Source organism: Oryctolagus cuniculus, chromosome 5 (genome assembly GCF_964237555.1).
Source record: "Oryctolagus cuniculus chromosome 5, mOryCun1.1, whole genome shotgun sequence".
In the NCBI taxonomy this organism is placed as follows: domain Eukaryota; kingdom Metazoa; phylum Chordata; class Mammalia; order Lagomorpha; family Leporidae; genus Oryctolagus; species Oryctolagus cuniculus.
In genome coordinates this window covers 158,601,181-158,626,301 of record NC_091436.1, presented here as the reverse complement: position 1 = coordinate 158,626,301, position 25,121 = coordinate 158,601,181, and the positions used below count along the sequence as shown (strand labels likewise).

The 25,121-nt window shown below is 42.0% G+C and overlaps 1 long non-coding RNA gene across 3 annotated transcripts in view; it reads right to left on the bottom strand.

Moving 5' to 3' along the window:
• Nucleotides 1-7,217: 7,217 nt before the first annotated feature.
• The window catches only part of LOC103349680 (uncharacterized), a 41,080-nt gene continuing 23,176 nt past the window's right edge, over nucleotides 7,218-25,121 (bottom strand). For 2 of the 3 annotated variants that reach the window (XR_011388796.1, XR_011388795.1), the window contains one exon: nucleotides 7,218-19,311. This is a non-coding gene — a long non-coding RNA (uncharacterized lncRNA). The remainder of the gene's footprint in view (nucleotides 19,312-25,121) is intronic. The other variant, XR_011388797.1, reaches the window with a different exon arrangement.

Genomic DNA, 25,121 nt, shown 5'->3' with positions numbered 1-25,121 from the left:
AGGTTGAATGGGTTTAAAAAAAAAAAAAGGAATTAGAGTAGAAGAATGGAAGACAGAGTGAAACAAATCTTTCACACAGTTTTCCTGCCAAAGGAAGCACAGAAATGGAGCAATAGATGGGAGAGGAGGTTAAGAGAAAGCTTTTGTTAGGCACGAGGACTATCACAGCACAGCCTCTTAGGGGAAATGATGAAGGAGAAGACTGCTGGAGCAGATGGAACTCAGGGCAGGAGAAGGGTCATCATTACACAGGACCTTGGCCAGCTCGACCGTGGCAAAGGGCAGTTACAGCTTGCAGACACGTACTGCACCATTTGACATGCCCGCTGAGACGGGCTGTGAGTGTGGCAAGAGCAGCCAGACGCTGGTGTTGCTGTGGAGCGCGTTTCTTCCTAACATCAAATGTCCTTCGGGACCTGTTCTGCAGGTGGCCTTTTTCCTTCAAGAGGAGGCCAAGGGCACAGTGTTTCCACCTCCACTCCCTAAGGCAGACACCCCAGGGGAATCTGAAGCCGTCGCCTAGGCCTCCTCTGGGTTTGGCTTACAAGCCGTTCTACTCTGTTTCCACGATGTCACAGCCCTGTCCTAGCCTTCATCTCAAAGGTTGGTCCTTTCCTGGCCCCTGAGAATCGGCACTTTGGTTCTGTTTTCCTGGTTGGATTTCAGGATTCCCTACTACCATTGGCTAGACCTAGTCCCCTGACTGCCTTGAGCTGCACATCATGCCGTATTGATAGATAGATAGATAGATATCTCACATACATATGTTCCTCAATTTATGAAGTTATATTCCAGTAAACTAATCATATGTTGGTAATATCATAACTCAAAAATGTGCTAATACACCTAACCTACTGAACATGATAGCTTAGCCAAGCTAAGCTCAGAACACTTTCAAAAGCCTACATTTGGACAAAAGCATTGAACCTAAACCAATTATATAATAAAAGGGCATTTCAAAAATTTATGCAAAATGTCTGATGAAAATCTATGCAAGTGCTTCCAAATTTTTGCACCAAATTTATATATTAATTCCATGCTTTCACAAGCTTTTGCAAGTATCTTCTTGATGTATTGACTATCTACTGAATAATATACTGAAAGTAAGAAAGAAAAGGGTTGGATTGGTTTGCTTTGAAACCATTGTAAAGCAAACAATCATTAAGCCAAGTCATCTTAGTTTAATTCATAATTGTTTAATGTAATGTAGCCCAGGTCTTACATCAATAGTGGCTTAAAGTGTCCTAATGATGAAACAAATTACATGGGATGCTGTGAAATGCAGAATTCTGAGGTGGTACCCCAAAAGATCCTGCCCCCCCCAGGCCCCCATGTACAATCTCTGGAATTGAGAATGTACTAGATTTTCCCTTGTGATTTGTTTGTACTAAAGGACATACTTGACATTACAGGGGAGATCATCTGGTGGGACTTAACCTTCTCACACAAGCCCTTTAAAAACACTGAAGAGCTAGTGCTGTGGCGCAGTAGGGAAAGCCACTGCCTGCAGTGCCGGCATCCATATGGGCACCAGTTCAAGACCTGACTGCTCCACTTCCAATCCAGTTCTCTGCTGTGGCCTGAGAAAGCAGTGGAAGATGGCCCAAATCCTTGGGCTCCTGCACCCCTGTTGGAGACTGTGAGGAAGCTCCAGGCTCCTGGCTTCAGATCAGTGTAGCTCCAGCCATTGCAGCCAATTGGGGAGTAAACCAGCAGATGGGAGACCTTTCTCTCTTTCTGCCTCTGCCTCTCTGTAACTCTGCCTTTCAAATAAAATAAATAATTCTTTAAAAAACAAAACAAAATAAAACACAGAATATTCTCCAATTTCCTCTCAGAAGGGAAACCAGAGATTCAAAGGAGGAATCCAGGGACATGATGTTGCTGGTTTTAGGATGTTGGCAGGGGGGCTGAAGTAACATGAGCACATGTCTGAGGAACCCAGGTGGACGCTGGGAGCTGTGTGGCAACTACAGTTGACAACCAGCAACAACAAGAAAGTGGATTCTGCCAGCAACAAAAATGAGCTGAGAAGTGGATTTTTACTTAAAACCTCCAGGTAAGAACTCAGTCTGGGTGGCATCCCAATTTCAGCCTGTGAGACCCTGAGAAACCAGTTATGCTGTGCCCTGTTAGTGACCTAAAGAACTCAGTTTTAAACCTAAGCTGTTACCCAGCAATAGAAAACTAACACAGATAATCCAGATGCCATTTCCTACAGCACTGGGTGCTTGGCAATCGGGCCCTAAAATTCCCTCCTGCTCTACACAGGTAGGATGCAGGAAAGTAGCGACAGAATATTCCGGAAGACTCTGGGAAGGGCAAATCTATTTTGTTTTTCCTTTACTCCAAACCCTCAGATCCTGTGGTCTTTCCTCTCACCCATAACCTTATTCTCTCAGCTTTCCTGACCTTAGCACCAAGCAAGTGTCACTTAAACTTGGAAAGTGAACCTGGATCCAGAACAGCAGGTTCCCATTGGTTGATTAAGGGAGGAGGTTGGGACTGGCCAACGCTGAAGTTTACAGAAGGAAAGCACTGAATCACACAACTGCCCTGGGAGAGCTAGAACTCCTGTTTTGGTTGTTGAATTAGGCTCACCTCTTCCTTACTTGGAAGGAATTAATAACACCAGTAGTATTGATGTGGCTTCCTAAAATGATGACATTGGATGTTCCAAATTCTTTTTTTTTTTTTTTTTTTTTTTTGCCTCTTGGGTATCTATAAAATGACACCAAAATTCTTGGAGTTCTAGGTACAGAAATAGCTCCTTAGAAACGTGAAGGCCGTAAATGATGGGAACATTTTCAATGCCTTGGATAAGCTGGTGAGAACGAGCAGGCAGAGCTTGGGCATGAAACACCCCAAGTCCCTCATGGGTCAGGGCTATTGTGACTTCAAAATACCTTCCAGATCTGACATTCCGTGAGTGAGCAAGAGAGGCCAGAGTCAGACCGGAGGAATGAGAAAGCAGTAGAATGCCACATGGGAATTCAAGGTTAAGAGCCATTGAGTTGACTTATCGAGGTTCAATAATAAGTGGACCTAAAAATATTTGGGACTATAGGACAGCTGAGGAAAACCACAAGAAGCTACAGCAGGGAACTACATTTAGAGAGTTCCTTCATCCCTCCAGGTATCATCACAGGTCCTTTGCACATTTCTTTCCAACTGCCTTACCAAATTCAGCACAATGGCCTCCATTTTAGAAATGCAGAAATTGAGAAGACCTACGAGGACACATGATGTATCGTTGTATTTTGTTACCCACAAAGTGACAGGATTAGAGCTCAAGTGACTTCAACTGACATCACCTGGCATGCTGTTTGCTCTCTTCATAACAAGCATGCCAGATCTCTTCCATGAAAATACTCTGGGCACCAACTGTCTACCAGGAACTCCACATGGTGCTGAAGCTATCCACCTCTCAGCTCTGGAGCCCATGGGCCAATGGGAACTCGCTGTAGAGTGGCAGTGATGGTGAGCAGGGATTCTTTTTGGTGAACTGTTTCTGTATTATGTGAGTGGTCAAGATAAATCAGGAACACTGACGCCAACTATGCTCCAGACATGGTGGTAAATGTCAGGAACGCCATGGCAGCAACACAGAGCTTTTGTTTCATGCCTGTGCCAATTCACTGTTTTCCTCTGGGAGCATCCTTTGCAAATTTCAAGAATGGGCTCATTCTTGAAGTGAGCCCATTAAATGAGGTATCTGAAAGGACTTGGTCTCCAAAAGTGAAAGTAGACCAGTTGGTCCAGATGGGGTTGGCAGAAAGAAGCCAGGAGACTTCCAGCAAATACATGCCAGAAGAAGTTGAGCAAGATGCATGCACAGAAAGCCTGTCTCAAGCCATCTACAGAAAGCAGGGGAAATGTTGTAGCTAAGAAAGCTGGGACCTACTCAATATACCTCTCTGGACTAGCATGTTAAAGAAGATGGCCTGATTAGAACTTGAAAGTGGGATGCTATAGTGGAGATCAAGAACTTATTAGTGTTAATACCAGCAATCAAAGCCAGCATCAGGTAACACAAGTCACTAGAAGACAAATGTGATCTTTTTCCTGACTTGTATGAGTCTCTTAAAATTATCCTACTCTTCTGATTTCATGTGCATAGGCAATCTTTTAATGAATTTGATGTTGCTATCAGAAATCAAGGTCTGAATTTCAGACAAGCTATTAAATCATAAGTCTCATGTATACATCAATATTTTAGAAATGTGATTCATTATAGACTCAGATAAGCTGGATGGTTATTGAGAAAAAGTTCTCTAAGATGGTGATACTGATGCCATAAACAGGAGTGTCAATTGGTAAAGTCAACAACAGGAGTCACTGTGCACTTACTCCTCATGTAGGATCTCGGTCCTTAACGTGCTGTACACTGAGGCTTAATGCTATAACGAGTACTCAAACAGTATATTTCACTTTGTGTTTCTATGGGGGTGCAAACGACTGAAATCTTTACTTAATGTACACTAAACTGATCTTCTGTAAAAAAAAAAAAAAAAAAAGAAAAGAAAGAAATTTTCAATTCCCAACTTGACTCTCACTGGGATTAAACATGACAATAGGTTTGATCTGATTTCATCATCATTTAAAAAAAATCATCTATTATTTTTCACTTTATGTTTCTGTGTGGGAGCAAACTGTTGAAATACTTATTTAAGGTATACTAAGCTGATCTTCTGTATATTAAGATAATCGAAAATGAATCTTGATGTGAATGGAAGGGGAGAGGGAGTGGGAAAGGGGAGGGTTGTTGGTGGGAGGGACGGTATGGGGGGGGAAGCCATTGTAACCTATGAGTCGTACTTTGGAAATTTATATTCATTAAATAAAAGATAAAAAAAAAAAAAAAAAAAAAAAAAAAAAAAAAGATGGTGATACCTGAGTATGGGTATTTCCTTAGCTTTACAAGAAGTAGAAAGTAAGTAAATTGGATTTTGAAGGTTAGGGAACACACCAAGTATCACCATCCCAAGGGATACTTCTGAGAGATTATTCTCCTCCTTTTTATCATATTTTTGTGATTTTGCTGCCTGCAAAAATCTCTAGAAGAGAATTGTTTGAGAGTGAGATTCCTGGTGAATAATGGGCCATGACTGAAATTTACTTCTGTCTTCAGTTCTGCAGTGTTCTAGAGAATCACAAGGCCTTTTGTTCTGGAACCTACAGGTAGAAAACAACTCCCGGAACTTCACTGCCCGGGGTACTTTGGTTCTGTCCTTAATCTGGTCGATTTTGGATGACATCTTCTATCTTACCACGCTCTTTCTTCTTGAAGAATTGACTTGCCACATCCTTGAAGTTGTAAAATTGGATCTACCCACATGGAGCTGGAGTCCGTACTGACCTGTCAAGCTTCTGAATCGTGTTTCCTTGTATCCTCCTGAACCCTGCTGGAAGCCTGCTGTTTAAGAGGCAACATCTGGATTAAGAACAATGGCCTTTATTTTTGTGGCAGAACGTGAGGGTCTCTCATGGAGGGTCAGGGGATGAGGAGGCAATGTCAGGTGATCTGAAACATCTTCCAGAATTCAATGTTGAAGTACATGACTACAGTACAAGAGCAATAGCAGCAAATCGTGGGTTCTGTTTGATAAATAAAATGTCTGATTGATGGCTGATGGTGCTTCTCAACATTGCTCTTTTTTATATTTTTTACTTTGAGTTATGGTTAAAATTACATAACATGACAGAGAATTCACCTTTGTGTTCATCTGTAAGTGTGCAGTTCAGTGGTGTCAAGTACATTCACATTGCTGTGAAACCCACCTCTAGTACTTTTTCATCTTGCAAAACTGAAACTCTAATCCCATTAGACTGTAACTCCCATTCCCCTGTTCTCCCAACCCCTGGCATCCACTATTCTACTTTCCGTTCCTATCAATTTGACTATTATGGGTAACTCATGTGGGTAGAATCATACAGTATTTGTCTTCTTTTGTGACTGGCTAGAACATGGTTTTGTAACACCTGTTCCTCACCTGCACATCACTTCAGCTGAGAAGCACTAGTAAGCTGCACTCAATCATCACCAACGGTTAACCTTTGCCTGTGTGTCAGGCAGGGCGCTAAGGCTTCCTAGGCAAGACCTCAGTTGGTCCTCACAATGGCTCTGAGAGGATTAGCTCCACTTGACAGATGAGAACCCCAGACTAGAGAGATCAGGTTACCTGGCCCAAGGTAGTAAGTGTCAGGAGTTGACACTGACACACAGGAAGTCGGACCTCTGAGCCTACAATGGTAACTACTTGACCACTTTGCCTCTCAGTATTGTCTGCAAGTTGGTGATATTCCATTCCAGACAGGACAGACGCTTCTCAGGGAAGAACCCTGATGAAGCTATATCCAGGTTTGTAATACCTTCCCAGCAGCCATCCCAAGAGCCCTACACCTGAGCTCTCTTGGGTCTGCAGCAGTAGTCCTTGCGCACCTGATGCCTCCTCGCACCTGCTCTGCATGAGACTTCCTCAGGCGCCCAAGCTAGGTCAGCTTGCTCAGTGGCTTGGTGGGAAGCTGGCAACTCTGGGGTTGTAACTCCCTCCCCAGGGTGGAAGTAGGGGGATAAAGGTGACCCTGGGTGTGACTCCTCCCTTTGCCCATGCCCTCATTTGTATCTCCTAAGACGACTCAGTTGGGACTTCCCAAGTCCTTGTCTCAAGTGCACCAGGGAATCCAAACGAGTCACTTGGCAAACCTGAAAGTGGAATTGCAATGCAAGCTACTCCCCAATTTGTTCTTGCTGTTGTTTTTAACAAAAACACATCCTTGGACCAGATGTCTGTGTGAGCAATAAGGGATTGCAGCCTTGAGAGTGGGGAATTGGGCAAATATGACACTGAGCTGACACCTGATTTTCCATAGCACAGACAGGACCTGGAACTCACAAGCAACTCAGCAGCCTTGTGCAACAGGGTAAATGGAACAGATACTGTGTTGTTTTAAACAACAAACAGCATAAATTAAATTTGAACTGAAATGTGTCATTGTTGACTCTTTTCAGGAGAAATGAAATGCAAGCTGAGCAAATCTAAAAGGCAAATGGTTTCTTCTGTTTCTGAGGAAGCCACCTGTGGGTCTCTGTTGATCGGTTCTAAGCCTCACCCTCGGAGCACCATAAGTCGTTAGACAATGAGCTGCCATGTCGTGCTCATTTATGCTACTATTGAGATAAATGAAGCATTCAAGAGAAAATAAAATGGCAAATGCACATTACAAATTGATTTTATGAAAGAAACATTTCACTTCTCAAAAAGAAAAGCAACCACATTGAACTCATTAGAAAAGGATGAAAACACGATTTTTGCCACAGTCCTAAGCAGCTGGTTCTAGTCTAAATGATTAGGTGGAAGTTAATCCATCATAAACAATCAAGCAGATACCATGTTGGACATAGCCCTTTAACAAGCAGTAGCCTGCAGCGCACCCTACGACGAAACACGGCAGTGGGGTGAGAGAGAAAATGCATTCCTTTTTCAGGAGTCTTGGAGGTAAACTATGCCAAAGACATGAAGTCTGCCTCAGAAACTTGAGAGCGAATAGCAACTACCCAGAGCTAATGCAATGCAGTAAGTGATTGCAAAATGAAAAACCAGGACTTTTACTTCTCAAGGTTTGTTTGTTTCAAGGGGGAAATCTAACAGCAGAAAGCAAGACAAATGTAGAAATGTAAAGAGGGTGGGGACCAAATGATAAAGAAGTTCCTCATATAAAGAGTTAATAGGAGCTGGCGCTGTGGCTCACTAGGCTAATCCTCCGCCTGCAGCGCCGGCACACCGGGTTCTAGTCCCAGTCGGGGTGCCGGATTCTGTCCCGGTTGCTCCTCTTCCAGTCCAGCTCTCTGCTGTGGCCAGGGAGTGCAGTGGAGGATGGCCCAAGTCCTTAGGCCCTGTACCCGCATGGGAGACCAGGAGAAGCACCTGGCTCCTGGCTTCAGATCAGTGCGGTGCACCGGCCACAGCGGTCACTGGAGGGTGAACCAACGGCAAAAGGAAGACCTTACTCTCTCTCTCTCTCTCTCTCACTGTCCACTCTGCCTGTCAAAAAAAAAAAAAAAAAAAAAAAAGTTAACAGGAGTTGGGAAATCGCCACGCCATCATTTGCACTCCTTTCCCTTAATCTCCTGCTGTCATGACAATGATGGAAGAAAAAGAATGATGGAGGAGGAATAGGAGAAATCAACAGGTGGGGTCAAATAAGTGATCTCTTCCCTTCCATAAAGAAAAGGAGAAAACAGCAACAAGGGAGCTTTGGGAAAGAATAGAGCTAGGAGTCTCTTAATTTAGTTTGGAATGTTTCCATTGAAGGGGAGTCAGAAATACTCATTCTGTTTGTGGATGTTCTTATCTCTCTCTAGGTGTGTCGGTTTTACCTATTTTTAGAGTAGAAGATTCCTGAGAATAAGAATTATGACTTATTTATATGAGATGCAATAAAAATTGGTGGAAAAACCCAGAGATCGTTCTCCATGTGCTAATCTGAGGTGCTATTGATTAATCTTTACCCTCTTACACAGAGTGCTAATTATTGGAATGAACATGTCTGAGAACATTGATGGTCTGAACACGGTCCTGCTAGACCGGGCACTCTCTGAAGGCTTGGAGGGCATGGTAGGTGCTACCTGACAGGAATGAGCACATCTGGCTGGCCAGGAGAGCTGAAGAGTCCAGCAGAACTCAATTCTGCATGGCTGTTAGGAATCAGGCCTTCATACATTTAGGCCAGGATTGTTGATCATTTATTTGGTATTAACATTTTGTATCTTGATCTTTATTTTAAAAATGACGTGAAAATGATTGAGTGCTCAAATAGATATTGTGAAATATAAGTAAGCCTCCTAAGGGTATAAAAGTATTATTACAGTTCACAAAACACTCATTATCTTATGTACAAGGCAATGCACAAAGCATTGGATGTATAAAAAATTGGAATAAGACTTTTTTTAGTGAATTTACACTCTGGTAGAGTCCATACGGCAACCTTTTTTACAGGAAGAAAGACATATGAGTGTGTATGTTTATATCAAACATATTCTTAGACATACACATGCTGATAATTATATGGCACTACATATGAGAGTAAAATTAACCAATGACCCCTACTTATACAGATATGTGTATTTATATAAATATTTACATATATTTCACTAAAATATTTATTTACTATTTTTTGTAAAAAATTGATATGGCTACTCTATCATAGTGTAAGCTCACTGAAAAAAGCCTTATTCCTGTGTTTGGAAGTTATATATAATATAATATAATATAATATAAAATATGAAAGTTAGTGTAAAGGTGCAAAAGACAGAGAAATGTAGAATCACTCCTGGGTTTTGAGTCCAAGTTCCTGTGTAGATTGTGAAGCTATTTGCTAAACTGCAAATGGAAGGACCCACAAGGAGGAAGCATTAAAGAGACGCAGATGAACCCATCTGTGAGTTGCTATACATGATGAGGCAGGTGGGGTGGGATGTAGGGTCCCAAGAGTGACCCTAAAATTGACTTATTTTAGAAGTCATTGATGCTAGCACTTATTTTTAGCATCTGGTTATTGCTATAAAAGCAGAATGAATCTTTCACACACCACACACAGACACACACGTCTCATGGGACTTTGTGTCTGAGCCAGGGCAGGTGGCTATGGGTGCTGTCAGACTCTCAGAGTACGTACAGCTGCCCTAACTTCCATGTCTTTGTCGAAGGTCATCATGTCCTTTGTGGTCAGAAAATCACCTGTTCACTGCTCCTCGGACCACAATGATTTGCCGCTGGAGTTAAAGATACCATTCAACCTCTTCCAATCTCCACTGAGTTATTTTTTTTCCCCTTGGTCTGTTTCTTGCCAAACTTCTAATGTTTCCTGGGCTCCAAGTTCAAACTAACAAGATCGGTCTTTTCCCAGTGTCAGCATCAACCACAGTACTCTTCTCAGAAGCCAAGTGACCTGTCCCACAACAGGTTCTCACTTTGCTGGTTGTGTCGACAGTTGTCACTTGTGAGTGGTCCGTGTCCATGCACTACATTCCTGCCCCCAGAAAGACCAAGCTGGGTGATCTGGTCCTTGCCCTTCCCAACGTAAGTCACTTCACAAGTCCAAAGTGTTCAACAACCTCAACTTCTGAAAACCATCCTTTTATTACATGGCTAATTCTGAGTTTGGTGTTTTTATTGAAGACAAACATGCTCAACTATAAAAGTTATCTTCTTACCTTAATTTCTGCCAAGAAGTTCTTGAAATGATGAATCTTTTGCCAAAATAAATCTGGAAAAATAGCAAATAGACACTACACTAATTTCATAATATGAAGAACTTCATGTGCAGGTTCAGGAAGCTGGAGTATATTAAGAAAGCAAAGTCAAGTCCTAGAAAGGTTTGGATTGAAAAAGATGGTGCTTTCCTTCTGTTCCTTGCTCTCTTCCCTTCAAGATGCAAGAAGCTGGTAGAAGACATTTCACCCCAGAATGAAGCACTGTGCTCTGGCCTCCACTGTTCTCTGAAAGTGAGTTTTTGTAGAAGCCAAGAGGATGGCCACTCCAGTGAGATCAGCCTGACCGGTTTCTTCTTGCATTGTCCACAACCAGACTATTCCCTGAGTGCCCGATGGTTACCAACTTCTCTGGGTATCCTCCCATTTCTACTTTCTGTATGTCCTGTTCTCTCCTCGTGGACAAGTGTGACTTCCTACTCTTCCCACTCAGCTCAGCTGAGGCCCTTCAGGATCATCGCTTCCCAAATCTGAGTGATTTGATACCCCCCGTACAGTCCTTGAAGTACAGTGTTGGGTTGCCCTATGTGACTGTCCCGTAATCAGAGAAATCCACAGAAAACTGCAAGGGAGTGGACACTTCGCAAAGGCACTGGGTGTTTGCTGAATGTGATGGAGCCAACTGAATTCAATCAGGTAACTTCACTGCCGTTTTTCTTTCTTCGAGCATCTCAGCCAGCTTCATCAGAGCTGAGAGATGGTGGACAATGAAGCGTACACCAAGTCCCTGAATTTCGATCGGTGCTCCCTCCGAGATTCAAATGATACATAGCAAGGAAAGGGAAATTAAACCAAGGGAGGAATTAGGATTCATAGAAAGCAAATACCAGGAAAAAAGGAGGTAAGTTCAATATCAATGAAAGGGAAAGACTCTCCTTGCTACCCTTTACACCAGCTCAGATACAATCTTCTCCCACAGTTTCCCTGTTAGCTTTTGTATGAGGTTCTGTCTCGCACAGACCACAGGGTAACTCCTGGTCATGCCTGGACCAGCATGGTGATCGTCTGGTTCCTCTGCCTTCAGTTCCCCCTCTCAAACAGGCTTCTTCCGCAGGGTCCTGGAATGCATTTCCTGTCACTCGTTCTCTGTAACTTTGTCAGCTTCCTTAGTTGTTTTAACGTGTTGCTATCTATAGGATAAGTGGCTTTATTTCTAACTGACTAGTTGGAAAACACAGAATTTTCTGTCCAATACTTTTGAACAATGGGTTCAGACACAATTAGGGCAGGATTTATCAATTACTTTATACGTGCTAAGAAAAATGCAAATTAGTAAAGACACTTGTGACTTAGCACTTCTTTTTCAAAAAATAAATAGTTGTAAATAATTGTAATCCGTTTTGGTGCCCGATGATCTATATTGCACAGAGACCAGCATCGTGGCACAGTGGGATAAGCTGCCACCTGGGATGCAGCCATCCCATATGAGCACCAGTTGTCCCAGCTATTCCGCTTCTGATCCAGCTCCCTGCTAATGCACCTGGGAAAGCAGCAGAAGATGGCCCAAGTGCTTGACTCCTGCCACCCACCCGGGTGACCCAGATGAAGTTCCAGGCTCCTGGCTTCAGCCTGGCTCAGCCCTGGCTGTTTGGCCATTTGGGGAGTGAAACAGCAGATAGATGATTTCCCTCCCCCCTCCACCACCTCGTCTCTTCCTATCTCTCTCTTTCAAATAAATAAATAAATCATTAAAATATATTTATATATATACAACACACAGGTAAATACACATGTGTATTTACATACATATAGTATTGAGATGTTGTGTGCTACAACCACATGACTTTATATGCTTGTCATTCATACACACACACGCACCAGGCAAACACACACACAGTTGGCCCCCTCTGTATCTGTAAATCCAACCAACCACAGATTGAAAATATTTGGGGAAAAACATGCTTCTGAACTGAAATATGTAAAGACTTTTTGTTTTCTTGTCGTTATTCCCTAAATAGTACAATAGAGAGGCCAGCGTTGTGGCATGGTGGCTTGAGATTTTTCTCATGACACCAGCATCCCCTATCAGAGTGCACCCTTGAGTCTCAGCTGCTCCACTTCTGATTCAGCTCCCAGTGTGCCTGGGAAGGCAGCAGACAATGGCCAGGTAGTTGGGTTCCTGCCACCCGAATGGGAGTCCAGAATGGACCTCCTGACTCCTGGCTTTCACCTGTCCCAGCCCTGGCCATTGAGGCCTTCTCTCTGGCCCTGTCACTCTGCCTTTCAAATAAATAAATAAATCTTTTAAAAATCACAGTGATAGAATATAACAGCTATTTACATAGTATTTCCAGTGTATGAGATCTTACAAGTAATTGAAAGATGACTTCAAGCATATGCAGGGTATGTGTGGGTCATATGCAACACTACCCCATTTTATACAAGGGATTTAAGCACCTGTGGACTTTGGTACTCAGACTCCTGGAACCTTTGGGTTCACAGATACTAAGGGATTCTATGATCAAACTGGAGAATAGGAGCAAATGCTTATGTGAATTGTTTATTTTTTAATTAATGCATTTTCTTCTGAATCAAGTATCTATATTCAATATTATAGTATTGATGTGAATTATTTATTATATTATTTATATGAATTATATCTGTGGTAGAAATTTTCCCCACTTGTCATTGCCTTTTAGCCATAAACTACATCTTGCATTGTGGCTGTTTATCATGTGTAAGCTGTTTAACTAATGAGCAGAGAGCGCTGGGCTTGTCTTTGTGTCTAGAGCGGGATCTACTAGGGTTCTGGAAGGAGCCCTAGTAACGTGTTGCCCAGTCAGAAAACTTTCAAAAGTCACATATTTTAATCATGGTCAGTGTCTTTTCATTCTCACTTCCCCTTCAAACACCCAACTTTGTGTTAAATGGCATCTGAGACACTAGTAAGAGACTTGGGGGCTTTAAGGAAGGGAAGCTGTGTTCCAGACACGTTGAGTTTTGTAAGATGTATTTCTGCGGCCTGCTGTCACTTCTCCATATGAGCCAGGAGCTATTCTGCAAAATTATACGCATAGGGTTTACTTCTCATCAATGCCTACTCATAACAGAATTGTCTTCTTGATAATGCATAAAAAGAACTGAAACTTGATCATGAAGTATATATAATTTTAAATTTTCTGTAGAATAAAATTATGTTGTGGATTTCTGAATGGTATCAATAGATTATTTGACATTAAAAAGCGAATTGTAACCAAAAGAACTCATCTAATGAAAACATAATTGGTCAAAAGAGATAAATTTTAAATAGATGTTATAAATAAGCCTTACAACTCTTAGATTTACTACTTAATCATAAAGAGTGTATCAATTAACAAGGTTGAAGAAGAAACAGTTACATTTTGTTGCTGATTTGTCAGGAAATCCAGACATCACAGAAGATAACTGACATAATTCTGTATCACAGCTCCATCAAGGCTAGTTCGGTAAATGAATGTAACCAATTCAAATTGTGATACGAGGTTACACACCACAGAAGAGGCCTGTGATTGTCCAAATACATACGAAAGACTTATTGGAGGTGTTCCCAACTCAACAACACTAAAAATTGTATGTTTTATCAGATATGAATTGTGAAGCCATCAGAAACTTTTACAGACCATCAATTTAGACAAAGTACTTTGATTAAACATGAGAAAAAAAAAGACCAGCTATTCTATTTTTTTCTTTACAAAATGATAGTGAAAAATAATTATCATGGGAAGAGGCACTCACCTGACAAAACATGTAGGAAAAGGCATTGCAGAGTGTGTTCCTGAGCCCTCGTGTTCATTTCCCGGGTTTTTATGATGCCTGTGTATTTCTCAGCTTAGTCTTCTCACACTAGGCAGACATTCCTCATCCGTCCCCTATTTTGCATTCACATTTTTACATCATTTTGTTTAAGGAAAGTCTCAAATTCATTAGGCTTCATTCCCACAAACACTGGTTCCAACCCTCGCCTCATGCTTAGAGAATTCTCCCTATCAACACGATTCACTTTCCCTATTTGAAATCTTATCTGGAATTTAATTTAGATTATGTGATGAGCTGGGAAATTTGCCTTTTATTTTCAAATTTTATTTGCAACACCATTATTAAATAATATGTATATTTCCAATGGATAATATCATTTTAGCACATAGAAGCTCTTTAGAACTTATGAAATTCTTTTAGGATCTATATTCTGTTTCATTGTTTTATTCAAGCATCATCATTTTAAATATTATATTTCGGTACTATATTTTGAAAACAAAGCAAATCTCTTAGTTTTCAAAAAAAATTTCGAGTATTGCAGTCATTTATTTTTCTGGTTGCATTTTGAAATCATTCAGTTATTTATATGTTATAAAAATCCAGTAGAATTCTGCTCATGTAATAAATTTAGCAACAACTCATTTCCTGGTAATACTGAGTCCTCTTATCTGGTAGGATCAAGTTTTGTTGGTTGTCTATGTCGTTTGCAAAAGGATACAAATGTTTTTGTGTGGATTCTGTACATTTCAATGAAGTGTCTGTCCAGGTAGTTTGTATTTGTTGCTGGAAAACTTCCTAATTAATATGTCTGGATGTGTGTGTGTGTGTGTGTGTTGTAAATGGCCATTTTACTGAATGTTCTTATTTAAAGAATTTTTTAACTTAAACATTATGACATTGTATAACTGTTTACACCAAGTATGTATGACTTCAATAGGAATGTCTTTGAGAAAGAGAAGGAGCCATCCTAATGCCTATGTTTTTGTCTGCATATACATGCAGTGTAAATGGAATATTCTTACTGGGTCCCTTAAATACAATCATGTGTCACTTAAAGACCGGGATGCTGAGAAGTGATCACTGGGCAAACACAGAGAGTACTCACACAAACCAAGATGGCAGCACTCACTACATGCCTATACATGTCTAAGCTATATGACATATGCCATCATGCGTGTGTTGTCTGACATAGCACATGACTGCCCTTTATCAAACATGGTGGTTAAATTAAATTGGATATTTTGGAGGATATCTATTAATATGATCTCTTTTCAACATTTGTATCTATGACATTAATAAATTTCTTTATTCTAAACCATTCTGGACTCCAAGAATAAACCCTAGTATGGTAGTAATTTGTTGCTCTTTTAATACATATGGGTTGATGATTTTATTTAGGGTTTTTTAGCCTCTATAATCATAAGAGAAATTTAGCTATAGTTTTCTTTCCTTGTGATAATTTTATCAGATTTTGATATGAGATTAAAATAAACTGGGAAGATTTCCATCTTTCTTTATGCTCTGGGACATTTTAAATTCCAAAAGAAATCTATAATTTCAGAGTCTAAAATAACATCCATAAAATCATCTGGTTTTGGCAAATTTGGGGGGATAATTATCATCTTTTTCAATTTTATTCAGAGTAGATCTTCTACATATTGAGCCAATTTTGGTTATTTATATATTCCATGCAGACAATCTATTTCATCAAGACATTTTAAGTCAGTTGCTTAAAGTTTTACAGAGAAATGGCTTCCAATGCTTAGCTCTTGCATCCCATCAGTTAAAAATATTGAGTGCTCACCCAATTTACCTATTTAATACTTGTACACACTAGTTATTCTCATCGAGTACATGAAACAAATTTAGTGATAGAAAAAATGTTAAATTTAATACAAAGGCAAACTTTCAAAAATTTCTGGTTTTTAGTTCAATAATAAAACATCTTTTTTGCTCCTGTAAAATCATTTTAGGAGACAGAGCTCAGTGCAGCAGTTAAGACGCTGCTGGGGACACCCACATGCCGTGTTGGAGCGCCTGGGCTCAAGTCTCCGGATTCTAGCCTCCTGTGAATGAGCACCCTGGGAGGCAGCAGGTGATGGCTCAAGAAGTCAGGTTCTCTCTGGGACTGAGTTTCTGGGCATCTGGGGAGGGAACCAGCAGGTGTGCAATCTCTCCTTCTCTGTAGTGTCTCTTTAGAGTGCTCACAGCCCATTTTCCAGTGCCTGGGTTCTGGCCCCAGCTCTGCTGCCCATCCTAACTTCCTGCTCGTGGGAATGCTGGGAGGCTGCAGATGATGGCTCAAGTAGGAGACCTGGACTGAGTTTGCTACTCCCAGTTTCAGCCTGGCTCAGCTCTAGCCATGTGGGCATTTGGGGAGGGAACTAGCAGATGAGAGCTCTCTCTCTCTCTCTCTCTCTTTCCTTCCCTTCCTCCCTCCCTGTCAGCCTCACAAATTAATTAATTAATTTTTTAAATCTTGGTTTAATACTTTGTGATCATGAGTGAGCACAATTCTTTTTCCTAAATTGAATTTGTTTTGAATTTATTTTAAAAAGCTGCCCTAGCTATAAAGATATTTCACAAATCTACATAGATTCAAACTGTAAAAATAAAATGCATTATTGGCTGGCCTACTAAATCATTATATTCATTTTTCTCAGATGCATGCACCAATTTTGTAGATATTAGTTGCAAGATTAGGAAATATTCACCTTCCCTGATGCCAATCAGTTGGTCTTTTAAAATAATCAGAAGCTATTGAATCTTCAAATGACATTAAAAGCCACCAGGACTGTGTATTACAGGTGACAGGGCCAGTCAGATCATTTTGTGTTCATATTTTTGGAATACAAATTTTATAAGCAACCCATGTTTGCAGAAACCAAAGTTGCAAACACATCCAAACACTGATTCTCAAAATGTCTCTATAGCAGACGTTTCTTTCAAAAGTGTTTGCTTTGTGCTTTCTGGTCTTGAAAAACATCATCTTTATTGTTCTGCAGACTGTGCTAATATTTTTCAGCATGTGCTGGACGGATGGATGTTTGCTGACCACGTCTGTGAATGCTGGTTTCCATAAAGGAAGCATACGAAACTCACCAATAGCTGATCACTCAGCTGAAATTAAAATGGCTGTATTATACCTCAAGTTTAAATCTCATCTCCTGCAAGATGAAATAAAACCTGTGTACTACTACGCTCATTTGGAGGGGAGGGGTTGACATCTCACAATTTTCACCAAGAATTTATAAGTTTGTAAAGACATAACTTGCAGGATTTGATACCTAGTGACATTTAAAAACATAAAGCTTAAATGATAACATATCCAATGACATCCTAAGACCAGAATACCACCACCATCACCACCACCACCCATTCTTAAAAACATGTCAGTCAGATTTTATTTAAGGATGAGAAATTTTGTTTTGTTCCTTTTTTTCCTTAGACTATTCCCATCCCGCTTAAAATGCTCGCTGCAGGAATTTATCTTATTATATATTTATTTTTGAAACTTGATATTACTTGCCATTTTTGCTAAATATTTGCATATAAATTGAAATATTAAGTTTTTAATTGCCTGTGAACATAAGGCTGTAAGTGTTAATTGCCTCCTAGATACAGCTATCACTGCAATTGTTAGTCATACATATTTAGTCAAAACATTATTACAAATTTTCATAAATAATTATTAAACAGAAATTTTAAGTTATTGGAAATAAAGCTCTTCATGAAGTAAATAGGACCGGGTTACTCTCATGTGTCCACAGATAAATATTACTCATAGCTTGAGAGAGATGGGTTTACATCCACACTAGTCAAATATTTCCTGTAACCAGGGATAAGCTCTGGGGATCCTTGTTCATAAATACAGACAGAAATGGAAGTTTTGTTAAATCAATTTTGCTCACTTTGTTTAACCACCTCTGTCTCATGACATTAATGTCTGATGACATTAATTTTAATAACCTATTTTTTGACACATCTAATTCATTCTTCAATTTTTTTAAAAGCAAAGAATGGTGATGTTACCCAGTCATTGCAGTTCGTTCTCTTAGGCTTTATTGAGATTTACCCAATGACGATTCTTTTAGCCTTTCCCATATAACCAGCAAAATTTCAGTGGCATTCAACGTAGGAGCAGCCACTTCCCTCGTTAGCAGGTGAGCCAGTCAAATGGGGTAAACCTGGTTCTGCCTGCAAGTCAGTTCTTCTCTACTCCTTGTTCCATTCCGAAGTCCAGGAGGAGGTTGCCATGGCTACCTGGAGTGTGCTGTCTTGTGTCAGAAAAGCAATATATTAAACAGACTGGGAGGCTAAGAGGCATGAGGAAGCTTCTGGGATGCTGGCACTGTTCTTTCGTTGTAACACCTGAGCAGTGGACACACCGGTGGATGCTCTTGGTGATGATTCAGGGACCTGTGCATTTATGAGCCAAGCACCTTTGTAATCACATTATACCCCAAATGCGAGATTGCTCTTAAAGAAGAATCAAGAGAGTAAAATTGCTTCAAAACTTTTTGAATGTAATATTTTTATAATGATCCATTCTACCTTACAGGCTTTAAGTATATACTTTAATCAATATTATCAAGAGGGATGGATTTAAAACATTTAACTTCTGAACAGTGTCGGCTCTAAAACTCATTTAGCAAAGCCATTTCTTATTTCCAAATCTGTCAACTTAATTCAGATTTACTTTGCACCAGAAAAACACTCATCTGCCTTTTCAATTCAAATAAATATGCTAATATTCATTTACAAATATTATAAATAACATTCAAATAAATATGTTAATGTTTTTCAACAATGTTATGAAAGCACTGCAAGATACAGTATGAAATATATTTTGTAATATAATGAATTAAGAGAAATTAAGATTAAAATTGTGTTCTTCAATATAATGAAATTATCCACTTTTCAAGTAAAAGAGCAAGAATAAATCTGTACACTGTCTTATTTTCTAAGAGTCAGTGTAGGCCGGCGCCACGGCTCACTAGGCTAATCCTCCACCTAGCGGCGCTGGCACACCGGGTTCTAGTCCCGGTCGGGGAGCCAGATTCTGTCCCGGTTGCCCCTCTTCCAGGCCAGCTCTCTGCTGTGGCCCGGGAAGGCAGTGGAGGATGGCCCAAGTGCTTGGGCCCTGCACCCCATGGGAGACCAGGAGAAGCACCTGGCTCCTGCCATCGGATCAGCGTGGTGCGCCGGCCACAGCGCGCTGGCCGCGACGGCCATTGGAGGGTGAACCAACGGCAAAAAGGAAGACCTTTGTCTCTGTCTTTCTCTCTCACTGTCCACTCTGCCTGTCAAAAAAAAAAAAATTAAAAAAAAAAGAGTCAGTGTAACACACAGATATACTATTACAAAGGGGAGAATATGATAGGAATATATTTATTGAATGTGGGTGCATGCATTGAGCTTTGGTATTTGGTTTACGGAATAATTAACTGAAAATAATGTGTCAACATTCAAAAAACGTTTCATAGATTTTGTTCACATCATTAACAAACATTTTCTTCATTTAAGAAAAGAAACTTTATATACTGCTAAAACAATCATTATTCTAGTAGGTATCACATAATTAAATTTGTTAATAATAGGTGGATAGTATAAAATATTTTTAAGACATGACTTGAAAAAATAATTTCAACCACTCATTGAATAATACACATCAAGTGTAAAAAGAAAAAAAATCAGTATCACTTAAAAAGTCTGGATCCTGATTACTTTCCAGCAAATCACTAGCCTGTACTGAACACACCTGTCTTCCCAGTGACACCTCCTAGAGATGAGGAGCAAAAGTACTTACCTGTGAATAAAGACAAAAGAAGCAGTTCTCTGTTGTGGCCTGGGAAAGCAGTGGAAGATGGCCCAAGTTCACTGATTCACTCCCCAGATGGCCACAACGACAGGGCTGGGTCATGCCGGAGCCAGAAGCCAGGAGCGTCGTCCGGGTCTCGCATATGGGTGCAGGGGCCAAGCACTTGGGCCATCCTCCATTGCTTTCCCAGATGCATCAGGAGGAAGTTGGATAGCCTGGACAGGAACCAGTGCGAGGATCACAGGCAATAGTTTAACCCATCTACCACAATGTCAGGCCCTGTTTTCCATTCCTTAAATCAAAACATAGAAATCAATGTTCCAGTGTTTTACTTGTGTGCCCGCAGCACTTGAGAGAAAGCCCAGCAACTGTCGTCTTCTAAATCCTAATTCAATCTTCTTTCAATCTGTAATGAAGAACTTTTCAGCATTCTCAAGTTTAGGTGTTGGTGGCTGTGTTTTTGTTTTTCCTTACTGAACTTGGCACATACTTGTCAATTTTACTGGACTGCTGGAAAACTTGTCTGGGTATTTCCGTTTTTCTATTCTGATGTCTCACTAAGTTCTTTTTTTTTTTTTTTTTTTTTTTTTTTTTGACAGGCAGAGTGGACAGTGAGAGAGAGAGATAGAGAGAAAGGTCTTCCTTTGCTGTTGGTTCACCCTCCAATGGCCGTCGCGGCTGCCACACCGCGCTGATCCAATGGCAGGAGCCAGGTACTTATCCTGGTCTCCCATGGGGTGCAGGGCCCAAGCACTTGGGCCATCCTCCACTGCACTCCCTGGCCACAGCAGAGAGCTGGCCTGGAAGAGGGGCAACCGGGACAGAATCTGGCTCCCCGACCGGGACTAGAACCCGGTGTGCCGGCGCCGCAAGGCGGAGGATTAGCCTAGTGAGCCACGGTTCCGGCCGACTAAGTTCTAAATTTAATATTCATTTCCTCTTCCTTTTCTTAGGTTGATGTGATATCAGCTTTTTTAGTTAAACATTGCAGTATTTTTTTCTGACTGAAAGATTTTAAAAGGCATTTAAGATTGTGTTATGGTATACTCGACAAATAAAAATTATATAGTATACCGTGCAGTGCGAGATTTTGATAACCATACGTACAGATACGTAGATAGTGACATGGTTGATAAAGCTGAACAACATAACCATCACCTCACACATTCTTTGTTTTAAAGATTTATTTATTTTATTTGAAAGGCAGAGTTACAGAGAGGCAGAGGCAGAAAGAGAGAGAGAGAGAGAGAGAGAGAGGTCTGAGGTCTTCTATCTGCTGATTTACGTTCCAAATGGCCTCAATCACCAGAGCTGCGCCAATCTGAAGTCAGGAGCCAGGAGATTCTTCTGGGTCTCCCAAGCAGGTGCAGGGGCCCAAGGACTTGGACCATCTTCCACTGCTTTCCCAGGCCATAGCAGAGAGCTGGATCAGAGGTGGAGCAGCCGGGACTCGAACTAGCACCCAAATGGAATGCCAGTATTGCAGGTGGCGGCTTTACCTGCTGTGCCACAGTGCCAGCCCCTCACATATTCATTATTACGCCGTGATTAGAACATGGCTAACATCTACTCTTAGTAACTGTCACATACACAATATGTGAACTGTTGTCACCATGCGATAAATCGGCCCCCTGAACTTGTCTGTCCTGTCTCACGGAATCTTTGTCCCCATTGGCCAGATCCTGAAGACACTTATTTATTCCACAGTGTACAGTTTGAGTTGTATTGATCGGAAATGTTTTCCTTATATCCATGTCCAAATACATTAATGATGTTTTAATCTATAATTGCATATGTAATTTTTTTGGACTCAAATCTTACTTAGGAAGATATTTTAATATTTCCGGGGGCTGGCGCTGTGGTTCAGTGGGTTAACGCCCTGGCCTGAAGTGCCGGCATCCCAGATGGGCTCCAGTTCTAGTCCCAGCTACTCCTCTTCTGATCCAGCTCTCTGCTGTGGCCTGGGACAGCAGTAGATGATGGCCCAAGTGCTTGGGCCCCTGCACCCACGCGGGAGACCCAGAAGAAGCTCCTGGCTCCTGGCTTCGGATCGGCGCAGTTCCGGCCGTTGCGGCCATCCGGAGAATGAACCATTGGATGGAAGACCTCTCTCTCTGTCTCTCTGCATCTCTTCTCTCTCTGTGTAACTCTGACTTTCAAATAAATCTTAAAAAAAATATTTCCGAATAGACTTCAAGGAAGAAGGAGAGAAGGAGGGGTTTTTTTAATTCTTTTTTTTTTTTTTTTTTTGGTTGTAAACCTTTTGTTGCACTTATAGCACTGTGATCAGAAAGTCTCTAGCCCACTTCTGCTTTGAAGAGTTTATTAAAATTGTTCTCACTGATATGGGGGAGAGTTACTGATTTGAGAAAGGCCCTGGAGTTAGGCTGAATTTCGCGTTCTTTCGCCCTCTGTCTAGGAATGGCATAATTCTTATCCCCAAACTTCTCAGAACCAGTATGGAATGAGCTTCCCCGCGATTTGCTGAAACCACCACTAGAGACGTCAGCCGTAGGGGCAGCAGAGTGAAGACTGCAGCTCACAGCCCCGCCATCAGCCAGGGTGTGGATCCTTGCGCTCGGAACAACCGGATGAGAGAGCCCCTGGCTGCCCTGGAATTGTCACTCTCGGTGACCAGGCAGGACAGCTGCACAGGGGTCTTCCCCGTGTGTGCCAGGCTTCACAGCTGTGACGGATGGACAACTGGGGTAAAACACTGGCAGCTAGTGCGACAGAACTGTTCACAGCAGCCTGCCATCTCAGTTCCCCGTGGGTGGCGCCTCCCCAGCTGGGACGAGGGTTGGAGTTCACTGGCCTTGGAGGCAGCACACCCAACCACGCAGTCTACCTAGGGCTCCACTGCTCTCCAAAACAGCTTCACTCAAGAAAGTAAAATGCAGCTCTCCAAAAACACCTGCTTAAAATGTTGTGAACTGGTTATAAATTTTTTTTTAAGATTTATTTATTTGAAAGCCAGAGTTACACAGAGAGAGAAGGAGAGGCACAGAGAGAGAGAGAGGGGTCTTCCATCTGCAGGTTCATTCCCCAAATGGCCACAACAGCCGGAGCTGCACTAATTTGAAACCAGAAGCCAGGAGCCAGGAGCTCCTCCTGGGTCTCCCATGTGGGTGCGGAGCCCCAAGGACTTGGGCTATCCTCTACCACCATCCCAGGCCATAGCAGAAAGCTGGATCGGAAGAGGAGCTGCCCGGACTAGAACTGGTGCCCATATGGGACGCCAGCACTGCAGGTGGTGACTTTACCTGCTACACCATAGCGCTGGCGCTGAACTTTTGTTTTTAATCAGCTTTGTTTAAACCATTCCTTACCTGTCATCCATCCTGAGGGAAGGGTCATTGGAGAGGACAGGGAAGAGGAGGGGATGTGAGGGGAGGAGAGGAAAAACAGCTTGGGCTGGGCCAGTCCGAAGCCAGGAGCCAGGAGCTTCTCCCACATGGGTGCAGGGGCCCAAGGACTTGGACCATTTTCTGCGGCCTTCCCAGGTGCATTATCAGGGACCTGGGTCAGAAGTGGAGTAGCTGGGACTGGAGCCAGCATTCTGATATGAGATGCCGGTGTTGCCGATGGCAGCTTAATCTGTCGTGCCACAACACCGGCCACCGGAAGCAATATACTTATTGATTATCATTTTAGTGACTAGCCTACACATTAGAGCAGGCTCTAGTACTAATAACCTTTATTTTCTTTCTGGAAAACACAAGAACAGCAGAACACTTAATTCATTTGTCCTATCCTCAGCCTCTTCCTTTTCTATCACTTTATATCCTTACTTTAATAAATATAATGTGCTCTCAAATCACATTGGCAACACACATCAGGGATTTTGGAATACTCTTGTTTCTTGTAGTAAGTGAAGAAGTCGGTGAGGAAGAGGAGTTTGTTACTCCAACTTAGTCCCCTTTTGTGAACTAACCAAATCTTTTCAAATACCCAGGGGGCTTTTTGTGATGTTGGTTGTTTCTGGCCTGCTTTTCCCCTCAGAGACATGCCTTTATTTAGCCAATATTGATACTGTACAGAGGTTTTACTGGATGCTCTGTGATTGCTTTGGTAGAGTGGAAGCAATTATTTCTCTTCTTGCATTCACAACCCTTTGCTTTATAACTTTGCAACTTCTCCCATCAAAATTTGGAGTCGATTTCTCTACTTGGCTGGCCTTATGATTTGCTTTGACAAACAAAATATGTCAGAGTCATGTACCATTTCCAAGCCAAGACCTCAAGAGAGCTTGTGCATTCTGGTTCTTTCTCTTGCGTTTGTTACAGCCACCAAATCCAGATCAAAGGAAGAGCAGGCTGGCCTGCTAGAAGAGAGACCTCGTGAAGATAAGAGGCAGCCAGCTGAGGTCATAAGCCAGCTTCCAGCCAACCCAGCAGCTGACCACACACACAAGCGAACTCAGCCAAGACCAGAGAAGCTGCCCCGATAAACCCATCGAAGCTGCCAACCTGCAGGATTGTGGGCTCAATAAATGAGTATTATTCCAGCTACTGGATTTTTGGGGTCATTTGTTATGCAGCAAAAGCTAACTGACACAGTCCCTACTCAAAACCCTTACATGCAGTAGAAAGGAGAGAGAAAAGGTGTAGATTCTTTTGTGTCTTCTTTGGCAGCTTAGAGTTCTAACACTCGGTGAGGTAGAGCAGTAATCAGGTGGCCTGGGAGCTCCCCCGTTATTCTAAGGCCGTAGTGAGGATAAGCTGACCTTATTCTCAAGTAGTGCTAATGCAGAGGTAGTTAGGAGAAAGTCAATCAGCCGGAGAACAGCCTCCATTGGAAGACCACAGAAAGCCCATTCCTCCCCACGCTAGAGTCCATAGCACCAAGTATCGTTAAGGTGTGGTGAGGAAGGAAACTGAATCAAGGAGGGAGCACCCATTGCCCAGGAGCTGCCTCTCTGCAGGGTTCCATAAGGCGGAAGGACAGCAGCATGAGAGGAGGGAGGCGGCCAGTCCTGTGTGGACAGCAGGTGACCGTGGGGCACTCCAAGAGAAAAAGGAAATGACTTACTCTTCATCAAGCCGTCACAGAGAGTCCGATGGAAACCTGTTCAGCACAGATTTCCTCCTAGCAAACAACACACACACACACACACACACACACACTCATGCACACACGGCGACCGGTTGGTCAGTGAAGAAGCCGCACGTGCAGCGCTGGTCCCCTAAGATCACATGGCCCCGTAGCCCTGCAGCCACCTTGCTTTGTGTGATGTCCACACAATGACGCAATCACCCAAGGACGCATTTCTCAGGGCATTCCTGGTGCTCA